This window comes from Quercus lobata, chromosome 5, assembly GCF_001633185.2.
Source record: "Quercus lobata isolate SW786 chromosome 5, ValleyOak3.0 Primary Assembly, whole genome shotgun sequence".
NCBI classification, from domain to species: domain Eukaryota; kingdom Viridiplantae; phylum Streptophyta; class Magnoliopsida; order Fagales; family Fagaceae; genus Quercus; species Quercus lobata.
The window spans coordinates 60,428,391-60,448,710 of record NC_044908.1 but is presented as its reverse complement, the minus strand read 5'-3'; the positions used below and the strand labels follow the sequence as shown (position 1 = coordinate 60,448,710).

At 32.8% G+C, this 20,320-nt stretch overlaps 1 long non-coding RNA gene across 1 annotated transcript; it reads right to left on the bottom strand.

The window, feature by feature from the left end:
• Positions 1-440: 440 nt before the first annotated feature.
• On the bottom strand, positions 441-1,807 carry LOC115989214. Its single transcript, XR_004091844.1, has 4 exons — positions 1,649-1,807; positions 1,306-1,359; positions 1,046-1,191; positions 441-805 (listed from the first exon to the last, which is right to left on the bottom strand). It is a non-coding gene; the product is annotated as an uncharacterized LOC115989214 (long non-coding RNA).
• Positions 1,808-20,320: the final 18,513 nt, after the last annotated feature.

Here is a 20,320-nt window from a genome sequence, read left to right as displayed (position 1 = left end):
GGAATCCAGATTCCCTAGTATGATTTACAAACAAACATGAGAATCTTTAAACATTTTCAGAAATCCTAAAACATTACTCTGTACCAAACACCACATTATGGTATGATTTAAGGTAGTGATGTCTAATTACCCATAAACTTATTGGTCTAAAATTTCCTAAGATTTTTGGCTCTTGAATTTTTGGAATAAGGGTAACATGAGTCTGGTTTAGAGATTTTGGATTTTTTTTTCACCCTAAAAATCCTTTTCACTTCCTCAACAATTATTTCTCTAGGAACTAAATTAAAACATTAAAAAGAAATCTACGACACAAATAAAAACGCCCCATAAATAAAGGGACAAAAATTCAAAAATTTCCATTATTTTAACAAGAAATGATCATGGATAATATTACTTGAAAATTGAAATTATTTTCAACTAAAGATTACATTTCTCCTCTATGCCACCTTTTCCGCCAAAAAAAAAAGGTATAACCTACTTTGTCGTCTTTGTATGACTGGTCTCCTTCTAAGTAACAACGAGACTCCACAGTTTGAATATCATTTGGCGAATCAACTAATTGATAATTGTTATCAATATATCGTACATTAATCATGTTAGTAGTTCGTTGATATATTCCATTATCAAATTTTCCACTACCCATTTGAGGGCTAGTCTCATCACCTGGCTGAGTGAAAACATAGCCTCCCCATTTCAATGTGTCTACTCCATCGCTTAACTTAGTGAACAGTTTGTTTGAAAAATACCCAATTGGTGTAGGTTCTTCATTATAAAACAGCCACCAAGGTGATTCTTTCTCTGGATCCTATTGTTATCAAAAATGAGAAAAAGGAAAAGGAAAAAAAAAATTGAAGATCAGAAATTCTGCAAATTTTTGTGTCCATTCAGTAAGGCGTTTTGGAAGACTAAAAGAACGTTTTTGAAATCCCAAATTTTGTTTTGCAACTACAACTCCTCGTAACTTTTAAAAACATTCGTTTTAAACTTAGAACACAGCTTTCCAACAACTTATAAAAATAAAATAAACATAAAAGGTAATTATTACCTGGAGGAGGCTGAAATGCAAAAACACTTGATGGTCGGTACCGTAGTCAGAGACATCATGTATAGCAGCGCCAATTGGAACTTGGGTATTTATTTGTACAAACCTTGGCAATTAAGATCAAAACATCCTGGAACATTTGTTGTGTTCTAGTTCATGTACAGTACATGTGAAATCAAATTAAGTTAGTACTATATTCATTAAAATATATATATATTATCCTCCCAAGAACCTTAAATCTGTTTAAAGATAAAAATACTTACGGTTACTTGAAAAAACCAATGAGTGAAACTGTCCTGGAACTGGAATGGGAACACCTGAAGAATACCACAAATAGTTACCAATTCCACATTTTCATATTATAAATTATATATAGTCATGATCATGTAAGAAAAAATTTATATTTGAGAGATTAAAAGAGCGTATTTAGAACTCAAAACCCAAAGCTCTGGTTTGCAACCACAACTCCCATAACTTTTTTTACAAATGCTTATTTTAAACTCAAAACACTGTTTTCTAACCGTTTATACAAACGCATCCATTCTCAAATAAAAATTAATGATAACCGACCAATTGTCCAATCCTTTTCTCTTCCCTAATACTTACAGTCCACCCAAATTGTATTCGAGTGTAGTCAGGTCCCTCTCCTACTTCAGCTGAGATTGCAACTGAACTATATTGGTTAGGTCCAACGTTTTCTGGATTCCATACAGTCATCACGCCTGAGACTCCTTTATACTTTTTGTCTGGGGTTGTTTTCGCAAATATTCCTGCAAATATTCCTGCAAACTGATTATCAAAAAGAAAAAGAAAAAAAAATGCATGCAAACTATGAGGATGATCATTCCATTAAAGATAAAGACTCTAATCTATATATTACTAAAAGCTAAAGCGTAGCGTTTAATACTGCTACTCTCACGTTGCGCCACATCAGCTACCACGTCATTCTTTTTTTATAAATATAATTTGTCCTACAATTTTAAAATGGTTTTTATAATTTTCAGCCCTATAAATCCCAGCCCTATAAATGCAGCCCACTTCTTATTTATTTACTTCCATTATCGCCCTATAATAAATCCAGCCCATTACTTATTTATTTACTTCCACCACATCATTATCCTATTTCTTTCTAATTTTTCTCTAATTTTTTTAACATTTACTTATTTTTTTAAATATTTACACTTACTCCAACCTTTCTCCCTCCCTTACCTTTTCATCTCCCCCCCCCTTACCTTTTCATCTCCCCACTATCATCTACTTTAATATCACTCTTCATCTTTCCTTTCATCTTCTCTTATTTTGTCTCTTCTTATTCACACTATTTCACTATAAATTTGTCATTCTCTTCCATTCTCTGCATAGTTTTTTCTCATAAAAAAGGTTATTTCTCTCTCCTCTCTCTCTCTCTCTGTTGATTTTTTTTGTTTTTTACTTGCATCTCTGCTTTAGGTTTATAATTCTTAACTAATTTTCATAACTTTTTGGAATCAATGTTTGGTCTGTATGATGTCATTAATAAATCTTTGTTGTAGAAAGGATTTGATGGTGAAATACTTCAGTTCCCTAGGATTGCTTGTTGCATTACAAAAATGAAGAAGAGAAAGGAAAAACGAAAATTTTCGACAAACATTAAATAAGAGAAAACCATATAATTCACTTACTTCTAAACCATGATTCCACTGATCATTCGGAAAAAATCGAGACTTGTTTAAGTTTGATACATTTTTCAATTGGTCTTTGTCTGCGACCCTCAGAACAGGGACAGTCCCTTTTGGGCAAGCTTCATCTAACTTTATCTTTGCATAACGATGACCAGGCGACAGCTTCTTGGATAGCATTTTGGCTCTTAGTTTTCTTACTTTATGGCTTGGTCTCATCTGTTGAGTATTTTATATACTTCAGTAAATCAACATATCATTTAAAATGAAATATTATCAAATAAGCATCCGAGTTGTTAGAGTGGCATCAAATTTTATATATATATATATATATATATATAAAACTGATTTTCATGGACAAGAATGACGCATTTTGTGGCAGCAACCTTGGAGATTTGGAAGTCAACAATAACCAAGACAATAATGACAATTTGGACGTCAAAAAAAAAAATAATGACAATTTGTGGAAATTATTTGAGAGTTACTTGGGATCAAGCATATCTACAAGATTATGTTGCTCATTTTGGGTGAGTTTGACATCAGCTTTAAACTTTAGTTTTTACTTTTCATGTACAATTTTTTAAAACCTTACTTCTTTCTCACTTTTTCAAATTTTTTTGAGGTATAAGTATACTTTAACACACTTTCAGCAAAAAACTAGATAAGTTGTTTCCATACAGATGCTTAATGTTAATTTGCCAATCACACACAAGTGCTACGGAAGATATCTTCAACAAAAGTCCAGAGGTAGAAGTTGGAAAGCAGCAAATCACGTCCTTAATTGATTTTTTTTTTTTTCTCTCTTATTAGTATCTTAGCTAACTTAGGAGCCTATTTGAGTTTGAATTAAATGATATTTAGTTTATTTCATTTCCTTGTTTATCACAATTATCATTATTGTTATCCTTAGGTGCACTTGTACTATAAAAGGGGGTGTAAGGGGACCTTGGGTAAAGGAAGTTGATGTTTGATAAAATTGATTATTATAATGAAACCTGTAGATTTTCATCAAGAGTTGTTGTAACACTCTTCTATCTCTTCGTCTTGATCATGGCTTGACAAACCATAGATCGAAGTAGAATCATACCTTTGACTCCTATTTTACACATCATTCCGTTGTGTTGTTTTTCGATAGCCGCAAGGCCCAACTTCCCGAGAAATTATAAGATTCTCATTGTGGACAAGTGACGTGGTCTACCATTCCACTAAAAGACTCCCACATGTTTAAAATTGCTAAGTTATAGTTTTTTTTTAAACAGAAACTGATTACTGATTCAATAATTTTAAACAAGTGGAAGTCTCTTAGTGGAATGGTGGACAAATGACAGGGTCCACCAAAGTACTATATAATTTCTCTAACTTCCCCCATGTCAGGGGGTGTCAGAGCAAGTCTTCCATGTGCAAGCATGATGAAACTTTTAAAATTTCCTAGATTTGATAGTCTTTCATATCATTTAAAATTGAAAATAAAGTGTCACTATATACACCTTTAGATTTATAAAATTTAATATGAATTATTAAAATGATAAGTTTCAAAATGATTATGGCGTGGACTATGTAACCTTGTGCCTGCCCTGCTCCTTTTCTCCAATACCTTGAAATTGAATTTAAATTTTGAAGAAATATTAAACGCAAATGAAGTAATAATATGAACCTGAATTGTATGATTCTAAAGCAAAGGATGTTTAAAACTTGCTTGCTTGTATATATCCACGCAATCATAGGTGTCTCCATGCTTAGTCTGGATAAAATCTTATTATTGTGAGACTAAATCTCAAGCTATAAGTAAATGCAAATACTTAGAACGAAAATTGCAGTTGCCTTTGCACTAACTTCACATGCAATATTTAGGAAGAAAAAAAAAGAACATTAAATAATGAATATTATTTGCACAAGTAAAACAATTGACGAGCATATAATGGAAAATACCAAAATATTTTTGATGGATGGTAATTCTGAATTCAAATCATTGAGATTATTCCCCTTTACTATGGCTTCATTATGGAATGAGCCAAAATATAACAAGACATATAAAATAACAAACGCTTTGAAAGCCATTGATCCTTAGTTCTCAACCAAAAGAAAAAGTTTATTTTGAATGTGCACTTTCTCGTGTCTATATATACTTACATATAAATGGATTAAGGACTATAAATGGATTCTAAATCACACACCATGTAAATGCAAATGATAAGAATAGAATTTCCCTCTAATTGCGATGTAAGAGACAAAATGAGAGGCAACTTATTTTTTAAGCATACATTACATTATCTAAAAATAGGAAAGTACTAATGAGAAGTTGTCTAAAAATAGGAAAGTACTAATGAGAGGTTGATAAGAATAAATATTGAATGATTATGATTTGGGTGGGGTTTTTGGTTGAGAAAGAGAGGCTGTGACTTTGGTGAGCAGTTTGCTGTGATTTGTGGTTTGTAGAATGGGTAGAGAGAGAGAGAGAGAGAGAGAGAGAGAAGGAAAATACTAATGACAAATTGATAAAAATAAATATGGATTGGTTATGATTTTGGTGAGGTTTTTGGTTGAGAAAGAAAGGCTGTGATTTTGGTAGGCAGTTTGCTGTGATTTGTGGTTTGTAGAATGGTTAAAGGAGAGAGAGAGAGAGAGATCCTCTAACTTTACTTTTGTTCAATTGAAACCTTTAAGTTTCAAATATATTCAATTCATACATTTGGCTCTATTCCATTAAAAAATTGCCATTAAATTTTTTTTCCTCACATTAAAAAAAAAAACTATAAAATTAATAAAAATATTTTATAATTTTTTTATGCATACTTAATGGCAAATTTTTAATGGAATTGGATGAAAGTCTGAAATGAATAAATTTGAAACTTAAAGTACTTAATTGAACAAAAGTAGTCAAGGACCTTGTAGCTATTAGCATCTCCCCATGCACAAAGTGTTTGGGAGTTCCGAGGTGGAGGGGGGGAGTTTGAGCTAGTTAGCAGAGCATATTATAATTGTATTTACCTTTTACAATTTATATGAAAGATACTTAATTTTATCGTGCATGTTTCAAATAGGAAGTTCTCACGAGGGAGGCACAAATACCTAATGCGAAGACACAAATGGTGATAAATTGAAAGTTAACAAAGTTAAATGTATCTATCTACTATGGTCAACACTTTCACCAGTTTTAAATTCAAACCCTCACTTAGTCTTGCCAAATATGTCAACACTTTCACCAGTTTTAAATTCAAACCCTCACTTAGTCTTGCCAAATATGTTTATAATTCTTTTCTTTCTTTTTTTTGAGAAGGAAGACGATGAACTTTTATTAAGTAATTCCAGCTAAATCAGCTTGGATGACAAAAAAACAATGCGGTGGAATACCTTCCATCCACACAACAAAGTCAGATAAATGCTTAGCATACCTAACGAGACTGTGAGCAACCTTATTACCTTCCCTCTTTACATGAGAGTAACGTAACTGATTATAAAAACAAAAACAACGACGCACATCATTAAGCAAAGCTCCACTGTAGGACAGCACCTCTACATTCTCCCCTAACCTTCTCATGAGAATTTGCAAGTCTCCTTCTAGGACAGCAACTATAATACCTATATCAGAAGGAAACTGAAGGGCCTTACACGCAGCTACTGTTTCAATCTCTTCTGCAGAATATGCTTGAGGGAGTTGCTGTGACATGGAAGCAAGAACGTTGCTAGCACTGTCACGAACAACAACGCCAATTCCCAATGTGTTTGTCTCCAAAAAATTAGCTCCGTCGAAGTTAATCTTCACCACATCAGCCTGTGGAGGCTGCCAATGAACCTGAGGCTGTGGAGAGCGTGGCTGAGGTAAAGGTAGAGGATTTATTTCCAGGAACTCAGCCAATCTTCCTTCACACTCTTGCGCCAGCTGGTGCAAATTACAGCAAGGCTGTTGTTGTCGTGTTTGATTTCTTTGAGTCCATACCGCCCAGACCGTTATTGCAAATAGTTCAGGCTTATGGTGTTCACTCATAATCCACGAAAGTAACTCTCTAAAGTCCAGAAATTGTATGGACGTTCGGCATGCCCACTGCTCAGAGTCCGCCCAAACAACATCAAGCATTGGACACGACCAAAGAGCGTGGAGAGTATGTTCATCAGCTTCACGGCATCTATCACAGTGGGGGTCTTCGATGACTGTTCGGCACACTAAGTTCAGCTTGGTTGGCAGTGAGTTTCGACAAGCTCTCCAGATAAAATTCTTCACCTTATTTGGAACATGTAGCAACCAAATCCTTTTCCAAAGGCTTTTATCCAACCCCTCGCCATCATCCGGAACTACCAGCTCTGCCTCCTCCTTCAGAAACAATATCCGGATTTACATGTGTAAATTCCATCCTTCGCCCAAGGCCAAAAAATTATATCCTCAGATTCAGCTTGTGCAAGAGGGATTGATTTTATTAATTCAGCTTCTTGTGGGGCAAAAAAGCCATCAATCATCCCATGGTTCCATTGCCTTTGCTCTGCCTCTATCAAAATATCCACTGTTGCATCCTCCATTGAAGGTAGTGGAGGTGATGACAGCAAAGGTGGATTTTTTCTTGGCAACCAGTGATGTTGCCAAATTTTGACAGATTTCCCATTCCCTATCCACCACCTTGAACCCCTAAGAAGCACATCCCTACCCTGCAAAATACTTCTCCAAGCATAGGAACCCGATCTTGAATCCTTCGCCTCCGTGATTGAGCAATTGGGGAAAAATCTTGCCTTGAAAACCTTGTAGAAAAGAGAATTTGTATTTTTTAATAATCTCCATGCTTGTTTTGCCAACAAGGAGTCATTAAATAAAGCCAAATCTCTGAACCCCAATCCCCCCACTGATTTTGAATATGTCAACACTCCCCAGTTCACCCAATGAATTTTTCTCCGGTCTCCACGGTGGCCCCAAAAAAAATTTTTGATCAAGGCTTCAATATCATTGCATAAACCCAACGGGAGCTTAAAACAACCCATAGTGAAAGTTGGAATAGCTTGGATGACGGATTTAAGAAGCACTTCCCTGCCTGCTTGAGACAACAATTTCCCTTCCCAACCCTGCAGCTTCCTCCAAATTTTTTCTTTTATAAAATTAAAGCTCTCTTTTTTCCTCCTCCCCACCAAAGAAGGCAAACCAAGGTATTTTTCATACTCAGTGATTTCTTGGAGTCCCATGGCAGATTTGATTGCTTGCTTTGCAGTATCTAGAGTGGCTTTGCTAAACAAAATGGCTGTCTTATTTCTGTTAACTTTCTGACCCGAGGCTTGCTCATAGGATTCCAAGATCTGGAGAACTTTTTCACATTCTTCTAAAGTAGACCTGCAAAACAACTATCATCTGCAAATAACAGATGGGTTAGTTCAGGTCCTCCTCTACACAACAAAAATCCTTTTATATTACCCCTCCTTGATGCACCATTAATAAGTCCATGCAGCCCCTCCATGCAAAGGAGAAACAAAAAAGGAGAAAATGGGTCTCCTTGCCTGATTCCTCGCAAAGGATACACCAACCCCTTCGGTTCCCCATTGATTAATATGGAATAAGATACCATCCTAACACACTCCATCATTAGGCCAACCCATTCTTCACAAAAACCCATTTTTCTCATCAAATTTTCAAGAAAAGACCATTCCACCCGATCGTAAGCTTTACTCATATCAAGCTTGAGAGCCATAAAGCCATTATCTCCAGATTTATAATTTTTCATACTATGGAGGGTCTCAAAAGCCACCATGATATTATCAGTGATAAGACGGTCCTTAGTAAAAGCAAATTGGTGTTCAGTGATGATTGTGGGTAACAACTTCTTCAATCTATTAGCTAGAACTTTTGAAAAAATCTTATACAACACATTGCACAAGCTAATAGGTCGATACTCAGTAATATACTCTGGATTTTTTATTTTTGGAATGAGAGCAATAAAAGTATGGTTCACAAGATGAGGCAATGTACCTGAATTTAGCCAGGAAAGGATGGAGCTAATAACATCCTGGTTCACTGTTTGCCAAAAGTGTTGGTAAAATCCTAATATGGGAACTATATGATAATATAATTATTTCTATTGATATTAAGTTATAAATCCTAATCTATCTTGCATTTAATGCTCTCAATGGAGCTAGAACATGTGACACACCCTCCCTCCCATTGAAGTCTTTATAAGGTGATCACCACATCATAGTTCACCATGGTTCTTACACCAATTAATGTGTTTTAAGCAAAAAAAAAAAAAAAATCAATGAGGCCTTTGGATGTTCCCAAGGGTCAACCCCCATCAAAGAATGATGTTTTGGGGGCCCAAAACTCAAGTTTTGGTGGTCTGGTAATGAGTCTGCTTACGCAAGTTGGAGGCATGTGTACACATGCTTCCCAAAAACCCTAATTTCGACTACACTGGTAGCCTAATTTCAAACGGCCATAACTCACTAAATATAAATCCAAATCATGCAAAATATATGTTCAAATTGAATTCCAAAATGTCTAATTTCCAATAAAACAAACCTTACTAAAAAATTATATGTGGATCAAAAGTTATTGTAAAAACAATGAGGAAATGACATTTTTCAGCATCGTTTTCAAAGTGATTTAAGCGCTTTTGAGTTGTGATTACTTCCAAACTATTGTGAACTCTTTAATTACCCTTGGTTGACATATGTCAAGCTCATCATTGGGGCCAAGAACCAAAGTTTATTAATGGGTACAAAATGAGGTGTCTACACCAAATAAACATGAAAACCTAAAAACAATAAAGAACTAGATGGAATGCATGAATGCATGAGAGAATATATCAGTCAAGAGATAGGACACCAATCGATTGGGGTAGAAATTCAAAGCGCAGGCCAACAAGAAGTTTGGTGAAGAGATTAGCTCTTTGATCTTTGGCAGGAATGAACTCAGGAGTTAAGATTCCATCTTCCATCAGTTTATGAATGAAGTGATGACAAATCTCAATGTGCTTTGTTTGGGAATGTTGAACAGGATTTTTGGAAATATTGATAGCACGTACTGTCATAATAGATGGTCAGATGTTTTTGACAAATACCATAATCGAGCATGAGTTTCTAAATCTAGAGAAGTTGAGTGCAGCAGCTTCTCGTAGCAATGTATTCAACTTCAGCAGTAGAAAGAGAGATAAAATTTTACTTCTTACTCATCGAAGAAACTAGAATATTTCCTAGATAAAAAAACTCTCCAGTGGTACTTTTCCTATCATCACATCCAACAGAGCATATTTCCTTTTTTTTTTTTTTCTAATTTGGCTATTTGTTATTATGATGTTTGTTGGATGGCTAAAACTTAATATTATTTTCACATTTGTTAAAATGCAATAATGGCCCTCTGTGGACGAACTTTGGACTATAATTAGGCTCTTCATTTAGCAATAAACTTTAGGCTCTCGATTTTTTATTCAATGTATTCAAGGTGTTGGAATGCATAGGCATAGTTGTTGGACTTTGTAAAGTCTAGTTGTGTTTAATCCGGATTATGATCTGACCCGAAATAAAAGTGTTACTGTTTTTAATGAGATTTTTTTTTTTTTTTCTTTTCTGAGGCTTAGTCCATGGGGTAGAGGCTTGGACTGAAAAATTTTGGCCCGTTCGTAGCCCATTGTGAATCCTATGTGCAGAATAAAAAAAAAAAAACTATTCTTTTGAGAGAGAAAACTGTACTACCACTTCTTGTAATTTTCACTGTGAATAGTGAAATTATTGCAATTTCGTAGATGTGGGCAAATTGCCAAACCACGTAAATATTGTCTTTTATTATTATTATTTTTACGCATATTTTTCTCTATTTTACATCTCACAAATTTAAGAGTTTCATGCATATTCCCTACAATAGTTGTTCAATTCAAGTTGTATTCAAGGAGTTTCATTTCGCCTTAGAATTGACCACATAGACATAGCTGCTGCCTGCCCGTTATATATGTTCACTTTTTTGTTTTGCTTTGCTTTGGAGTAAAACGGACTGAACTTTTGAGTAAGAGTTTTATTGATTAGTGGTGAAGGCTAAAGAAGAGCCTAAAGTTCAACTTTAGCAATGTAGGAATAAACTTTAGGCTCTTCATTTTATATTCAGTGTATTCAAGGTGTTCGAACGCTTGTCGAATTTATGTTAACAATTATACTATTGTGAGAATTGATGGGAAGTGTTCATCTGATTTACTGTTTGGAGAAAGACATGTACTGAAATTGAAACTTTGGGATGCAAACTTTGTCCTTCAATTGAATAGAACTAAGGATTTATTTGAACCGAGTTCCAAAATTTTTGCTTTGGCTATTCCTTTTGATTGAGTGATTCTGGTTAGTGCTCCTTATTGCTTCCTGTTATTTCTTTTAATTTGTTGAGAGGAATTCGTATGTAACTTATAAAGACTTTTTCTTAGGTGTGAAAATGCTGAAATCTTGTGACTGAAAATGTTCTATTCTAAATAGCAAATATAATCCTGTGTTGCAGTATATTTTCCTCTACTGTTGAAAAGTTTCAATTCTTATTTTAATTTGTTTTTCATGTTTTTTCAGCCCATCATCTTAACTAGTTTATTGCTACATTGCTTTTCACTTCATTGGTTGCTAGTACTGGCAACTAAAGGGTTTTTTTTTTTTTTTTTTTTAAGTTGAGATGGCTGTTGTGTTGGGATTGTTATGGTATTGATATGTCTTAAAGATTCAGTTGAGAATATTTTTTTTAGGGAAAAAAAAGAAGCCTTTTTCTATATAAAATAATGGTATGAACCATGTTGCAGTAGACCAGTAGTCCCAATTGATCTGTCTTAAAGCTTTTTTTGTTCCTAATTTTTTATGGATCATCATGTTACATCATTAACAAACCTATGTTTTGTTTAGATGGGTAAGAAAAAGGAGACTTCAAATCCAAACACTAAACCATCCCAAAATAGCTCAAATTTTAGAGTTCAATGGACACCAAGACTAATGACAATCTTTTGTGAAGCTTGTATGGATGAGGTATTTAAGTCATCGACCTAATATCCTCTTTAATAACTAGAACGGAATATTCTAGGATGAACTATATGGATAAGTGGGATGGATTGAAGAAAGATTAGATACTTTGGAATAAGTTTAAGGGAAGTGAAACTAGATTGAGATGGTATGTAGCCAAAGGGACAATGACTGCAACTTGCAACTAATGAGTATGGGAGAGGAAGCTAATGGCATGTTTCATATAACCCATTGTACTTATGTTGTGTAAAATTGATAATCAAACATGCAAAATGCTATGAGCTTGGGTTAAACAAAATTGATAGATTATAAAATTGTGCCACATATTCGAATCCAAGCAACAAAGGATGGTCTCAATCATTAATCATAAATTTACACTATGATCTGATGATCAGTGACAGTAAAACATGATAAACCATAAATTTACTCTCAATTATATGTGTTCTCATACATTCTCACACACAAAAAAGGCGAGAGGGAGACACCCTCACACACAAAAAAGGTGAGGTAGACACACTAGTGATAATTCGTTATTTAATCTTGAGAAGAAAGGGAAATAGAAAGAACATCTATATGCTACCTGTGGTGGTGGTGGTGGTTGTTTAAAAAAAAAAAACCCACAAACCATGCCATGTCTAATAGTAACATGAGCAATGCATGAAAATGCAACTTGAATGACCCTAGCTATATCTCACAATTAAAGGTGGCAATTGTCCCAATAGCTTGTGTAGTGGGTAATGGGGTTGTATCTTTGTGGAGGCCTTGATAGAAAACATCCATATGGTGATGGCAGAGGTGGTGGTTGTTGAGAAAGCCCGGGAAAACCATGCCATATTGAATTAGGGAATGGCCTTGAGAATGATCTATATGCAGGCCATGGTGTCTTAAAAAACCTTGAACTACTAGAGGGAGGGACACGACCAACTTTGCTGTTACATCCACCCCAACCATGTTTGATGCCATGCATTTTAGTGCGAGTAGTACTGCTCCTTTTGGATACATACTCATCATCATCATAATTATCATCGCATGCAAATTGGACATTGTTCTTGACATTAGAACCACTTTTCTCTTGTGAGGGGAACTTCTCAAAGAATAAAAGTTCTGCCGGTTTGCCAATCTTTTCAAACACTAGCATTAATATTGTAGGAACTATGTCACCTATAATCGTGATAGTCCCTTTTTTTGAATCAATATTGACTGAAGTCACTCCTAATTAAAAATATGAAAATTAAATTAATCACATGTGACAAAATATGGTATAAGTGAAAAAGATAAAAAAAATTATAAAAAAAATTTCAACAAAAAGTTAAATAAGTTGTTTCCAAATAGATACTGTGTATTGAAAAACAAGACACACCTTTAGTCTTCAGCAACTTCTTCTTCAATTTAATGGGACACTCATCACAACAAGTGATCTCCACTTTCAAGATACAAATCTGCAGATTGGACAGGATCATTGTTCAAAGAAAAAATTTTAAAAAATAATAATAATAAAATAGAAAGAAAATGCATATACATACTGATACATTGAACAAGTGTGTTTGGACCCAAAAAAAAAGAAGAAGAAATATTAATTTACCGAAGGTGATGGCATATGCTGATACCCCATTGAAATAGCTTCAAATAAAGCAGACAATATAACTTGGATTTGCAAAGAGAGAACTAATTTATTTATAGCGGGCTTCTTACTACAAAAATTTAAAACTTCCCCCCAATATTTGTATGCGAGAATAATGACGCATAATAAAAAATTGAGATATGGAAAATTTTGAGAAAAATAAAACGAAAAGGAAAAAAGAATCACGGTAGATTTTTCATTTTTACTAGAATCTCGAACAAATCATATATAATATCTTAACAAATTTGTAGCTGCTTGTTAGGAAAATATATATATGTCACATAATATCTGGAATTACCTTAATAAGGAAATTGTGCATAAGATTTCATGCCTAATTTATTTCTTAATTATAATATGATTATGTTATATTATAAAAAATAATAATAATAATAAATTTTTTTTTTTATAATATAACATAATCATATAATATGATTATGTTATATGCTCATAAGCGTCAGACTGATAAGGACGGAAACCATATATTACAAGATAAAATTTTCATCTAGGATTCTAATTAACTATTATTTCTAAGAAACATGTTATAAAAATATGGTGTAAAAAAAAAGGGGGAAAATAAAACATAAATAGACATTACAAATTTAAAGAAAACATTCGTCACCAAAATAGTGGTTATATATTTATAATAGAGCAAGACTTAGGTAAATATAATATATATGAAGTCATTTCTTATTATATTCCAGTTTTTTTAACATAAAATAAAAAATCAACTAATTAAGTATTTGATATTCTTCTTATCAATTTTAGTTGTGATTTTAAGCTACTAAAGTATTAAATATAAGTTAACCAAAAAAATGATATTATATAAATATATATATATATAGAGAGAGAGAGAGAGAGGTTTACACATAAATATTAACACAAACAGATTTAATTTATTTTTGATAATTCAATAGTTGAAGGTGGAGGTGTACATGCATGTTTTGATAATTCAAAGGATTCAATATTCAAGGTTCAAACATGTTTGAACCTTGAATATCTTTATTGGAAATAACAAAAAATACCAGTTGAGCTATAAGAATCTTGAAATTTTTTATTTTATTTTAAATTATAGATCACATATACATTATGTTGAAATGATAGTATTAATTATAACGAAAGTAATATCAGTTAGCTTAGTCACTTTGAGAGTGTTATCTGATATCGGTGATTCACGTAAGGGGGGGCTCTTTTTGTATTCAGCATCACAATCGACTGCTTTCCTAGCTACATCCGTAATAAAACCTATCACTTCCCGATAAGACTTTGCACTTGAAGCCGTGTATGCAGCTCTCAATTTCACTAGTGCATCACTAAAATCGGTTAGGCAATTCTGAATTCGATACTTATCCAGTGGGTCAGTGAGCGTTTTAAGAATATCTAGGATTTGATCAATGGTAGCTTGTACTGTATCAGTGTTTATAGCAATAGAAAGGAGGGCAAGACCATCTCGATCAGCTAGAGCAGTACGTTCGTCTCCATGAAAAGTTGACATGCAAAAGTCATAGTCCTGGGTCTCCTGGCAAATGCTATCAAGTAAGGCTTGGTCAGCCTTCACTTCAATTATTGCATTTGAAGCTTGGTAGAAAAGAGAGGTGACCAGTAGAGGGATTACCAAGATTGATAGGCAGCTAATTGGAGAGGTCATTTTCTTTTCCTCTTTTCTAACTTCTTTGTCAAGAATGATATTGATTCATCTATATAATTTGTAATATATATATATATATATATATATATAAACGAAATCATTTGATTTTTGTTTATTCTCATAATATTATATATATACCACATAAACTTTTGATGTCTTATAAATTTATACATCATTATTTTAATATATATATATATATCTTTCAATTAAGTTTAAATTCTATTCTATATTTAAACCCTTCATTAGAATTTTAGTACATTATATTTTCTCTAAATAGTAGAACACTTAATTTCAGGATTTCAAAAAAGAATATTTAATTTCATATACATGCATAATTATAATAAATACCTAATTTTAGAATATATAGTTCCATTTTAAAGCCACAATCATAATAAACACATAATATTAGAACATATAGTTCCATATAAAGTCAATTATAATAAATGTATATAGAGCTTATCAAAAAAATAGTAAATGTATATAGAACACATAGTTAATAAGATTGAATTTATCAATGTAATTCTTTTTTTTTTTATAGGTGCAATAAAGTTTCAATCTATGACATCCGTTGTTGATGATTGATATTTATCATCAAGTCAATACACTAATAGATTTTTAGTGTAGGTGGGGTTTAACTCTCAGATCTCTGATTCAATAACACAAGACTTTACTAGTTAAGCAAATTGGAACCCACATATTAGTGTAATCTTAATTCCACACTCAAATTAGTTGATGGTTAGCCTTACAGAAAATCATCCATGGTCTGTAAAGATTCCATAAAATATTGATATGTACAGACTTTGTGAGCACTCACATTACTATTAGCATTAATAAGAATTTCACTATAAATTATAATAAATAAATAAATACTTTAAGTATAGTATTTTTGGTGCACTACATTAATCTTTTCAAATCAATTCAAACACATAACTGCATTTAATTTAATTGTCCTTAAAAAAAAAAAATACCAAACTAAGTTTTGCCCCCTGCCCCAAAAAAAGACTCATTGTTTTTTATTCTTTTAAACCCCTCATACTTTGTTGTTCTTTAATTTTAATTTATGCTTTGTTTGTTTCAACATTAACATTTTCTAGAAAACAAAACATTTTCCAAATCACATCAAAAAACATTTTCCCAAAAAAAAAAAAAAATCTCATAAAATTATCTCATTTTCTTATGTTTTGTATCAATTTTAAAATGCATCGGAAAATTATTTTTTAACTTACCTTATTTAGTTTGGCACGAGATAGAGTTGCTTCTCACAGAAATTTTCCTTTAACCCACTATTTTTTGATACTACCAAACGCAAGAAAACGCAAAAAAAAAAATATCTTCACGTAAGGTTTCCTATAGCCTCTCTGCTTGTTTCGACATTAAAAATTTCTAGGAAATGAATTATTTTCCCAAAACAAAATTAATAAACTATCTCATTTTCGTATATTTTGTAGCAACCTTAAAATGAGTTAGAAAACTATTGTTTGCCTTTTCTTTTTTAGCTTGGCGTGAAAAAGAGTTTTTTTCTAGAAGAAAATAACTCTATCTATGTTTGACGAGTGAGATAGAGTTGTTTTCCACTTCTGGAAAACAATTCTATCTCACACCAAGCTAAATAAGATAAATGTAGAGATAATTTTCTTTTGACCCATTTTTTCTGATATCACTAAACACAAGAAAACACGAAAAAACTATCTTTACATATGAGTAATTCTTAGATACTTCCGAAGTATGATGAATGGTACTCCTTCCTCTCACATTCATGGTGGGGTCCACCACCCTACCAAGAATGTGAGAAGAATGAGTACTATTTCACTATACTCTGAAAGTACCTAGGTATTTTCCTTTACATATAGTTTTCCTTTTAAAAAAAATAGTTAACACTTAACAACTCATGCAATGCATGAAAAAATCCAAACGCCCCCAAATTTCAGGATATAAAATCCAAACACCTCCAAACTTTGTAGAGTAAAATCCAAACACCCCTAAAATTTATGGGGTAAATTCCAAATTTTAAAACGTTAAGGTGTAAAATCCAAACACTCTTAAACTTCAAAAAATAAAATCCAAATTCTGAAATTTTAGAGTGTAAATCCAAACGCCCCCAAACTTCAAGGTATAAAATACAAACACCTCCAAACTTTGGGGAATAAAATCCAAACATCCCCAAATTTTAGGGGTATAATTTGCAAGTTACCCAAATATGATTTTATTGAAGAATAAAATTATTTTATCTCTCTTTTATTTTGTATATAAATATGAAACTTGATAATTATGATAGTTATTAATAGACATTTATTTATATTGATTTTGTTTCTCTATAATATATTAAATATAAAATTTGATAATTATGGTATATATTAATTGTATTTATTATATATGGTTGTTTTTTTTATAAAACTATTAAATAAGTAATTATGATATTGAACTATCATAATTATTTTTTATATAAGTAATTATGATAAAACTATTGGAGGATTGAACTATCATAAAACTATTAAATAAGTAATTATGATATTTGTTTTTTTATATAAAACTATTAAATAAGGTTATTGTAGGGCCGGGAAACTTATGATCTGGCCCACGCACTATCCGGGCTCGGGGCCCGTGCCGAGGAGGTAGTGTGCCGAGGACGAGTGATCAAAGGCCGAGGGGTTAAGGAGAACAGCTGAGGACGACCCTGTCCTCGGCACTCCAAAGCTCTGATGAGAAGAGCAACGTCTTAGTGAAGGTCACCCCCAAATAATCCCCTGAAGGGGATGTGAGTGGAATAGGGCCCACATGGAGGGGCGGTGCAAAATAGGTTCAAGGAAAATACGTCCCCTCCACATTAAATGCACTGGTCAACGTTCTGATCATATTAATGAGAAAAGACGCTTGGACGGTGTAACTTTGATCCTCACGACTAAACAAAAATTAAAGTAAGAGGGGACAACTGATGGGGCAGGTACAGAACTAAGTACCTGCCTGACCTACAAGTGGATGGCTAGGATCAACCAAGAAGGACTATATAATGTAAAAGTTAGTGTGCAAAGAGGTGGTTGGGAAAAATGGCCAAAAACCAGAGCCTCCCAGCCCGCCTCCAGGAGAAAGACTCCTAAGGCGAAGACGACTTAACCATGTATGGATATCACGTAAAACCCACCGTTTGGCGACCAAGGCCTAGCCTTTCAAACCCACGCTTTACAAATGATATTGTTTGGGCCTTTTTACGTGCGAACCCAACACTATTACGGTCCGTCACGAATCGTGTCCTTACAGTTATGTTTAGTAACTGTTTTTTCTCCTTATTTTCTATTTTTAAAAACAATTTTCTATATTTGAAAATAAAAAACTTGTTTGACAACCCAAAATGGACAGAAAACAAAAACTATTTTCAAAACTTAATTTGTGAAGGAAACTGAAAACATGCAAAAGGCTGTTTTCAGTTTCTAATCTTCAAAAGTTAATGAAAAAACGTATTTAATTTAATGAATCTGTCTCATTTAATGAGTTAGCATTAGAGTTCAATTCTTGGTGACAACATATTTTAGTATTTTCTCTTTTTTTTTTCTTCAAAAAACTATTTTTTTAATTTTAACTAACCAAACAAGGTATTGATTTCAAAAATACAAGAAAATTGTTTTTTCTTTATATTCCCAAAAAAAAAATTGAAAATAAAAAACAAAACTATTACTAAACATAACCTAAGTATTTTTTATAGTAATTATGGTTGTTCTTATGACGTATGAGTGTTTGTATATTGAACTATCCAGTATCCATCCCACCATTCAATATTTTTTTTTTTTTAGAAACAAAAAAAAAAATGGTTGTCCTCATAATATTGTAGCACATAACCTTTTTGAAATCTCACAATTTTACACATTATTATTATTATTATTATTATTATTAAAGTCCCTTTTTTTTTTGAGAAAGTTATTATTAAAGTCTTCATTGGAATCTTGGAACATCATTTTAAAGAAAAATAGTAGAATGTATAATTCCATATACAAAAATAATCATAATAAATGTCTATTAATATCTATAGAAAAGAATATGTAAGAGAAAGAAAAAAAAACTATATTTTGTTAAACTTTCAGTGTATTGCAAAAGTTATTGACTAATATTAAAATATTGGCTTGCAAAATTACAAGGACACAAAGTCTTACGTGAAAAAAATTATAGATGTCCTAAGATATAATTCTTTTTTAAAATAAGTGAAAATAATTGTGGTGGTGCTTTCCACGACAACTTTGGGTTTGATTAGGCCCAGACCCCCAATTTATTTGTGTTCTGAATCGGGTGTAATCCACAATGGGAGGGCCCAGAAATGGTTTGCTTTGTGATGGGTGACCAGCCCAACCGAGAAGGCTTTCGAACAGCCAAATTCCCTTGTTGAAATTCGAGCATGATTTCTTTGTTCCCAAAACTGTGTTCTCACTTCTCTCATGTGTCTCTCCCCCAATTTTTGTTCAATCTCTATTTCTTGCCCCTTCCTCCTATTTTATTCTCTTTTTTTAGTGGGTCTACCATGATGGGGGAATATTCTACTTGACAATGGGTCCCTCCTCCTACAAAGTTTGGATGGCCTCTTGGGTTTGGTTTACTATCTCATCATGTATCAAAGATGGGCCCTATTGCCCCGCCATTGAAATGGCGCTCTAGTAACTTGTGCTTGACACTGAATCTTATGTTCGGCGGGCAGATTCCTCCAAGACATTACTTACCTTGCGTAGAGTGTTTCATTATCCACCTATCAAGTATGGACCTGTCTTGGACAGAAATACACCTGAATGACCTGTCTTGGACTGAGATAAACCTGAATAGGCCTAAATTGTTCCAGGAATGGGCCGACCTTTTTTGCCCACCCAAAATAATACTCATCTTTATTGACTTACTCTTTTTTGGAAAATTGAGTATCACACTAAAAAATTAAATTAATGATGTTAATTTCTGAAATTTGTAAGTTGTATTTATTTAAAATAATATTCTCCTAAAAATTTATATTTTTCTAAACTGGACCAACGTAGTGGTAGGAATTACTTTTCTTTATTGTAGCAATTAATTTATTGTTGATATTTATAATCAAATACAAGTAATTTAATTTCTAGGTGAGGAGAAGCTATTTGGTATCAAATTATATCATGTTAGCAGTATTAAAACCCAATAATTGTGAGACATGTCAAAAAAAAAAAAAATAACAAACTCACTAACTGATAAACATGTGTTAATAGGTAGTTATTGAACACATCTCTCAATTATTAAATTTTGATATGGACAACAAAGAATTAATAGTATTACAGAATTAAATTTTGATATGGACAACAAAGAATTAATAGTATTACAGAATAGTTCTAAGACCACAAATTATTTTAATCCTGTAACAAGGTAAACCATTTTACACAAATTGATAGACCCACCATTTTTTCATCACT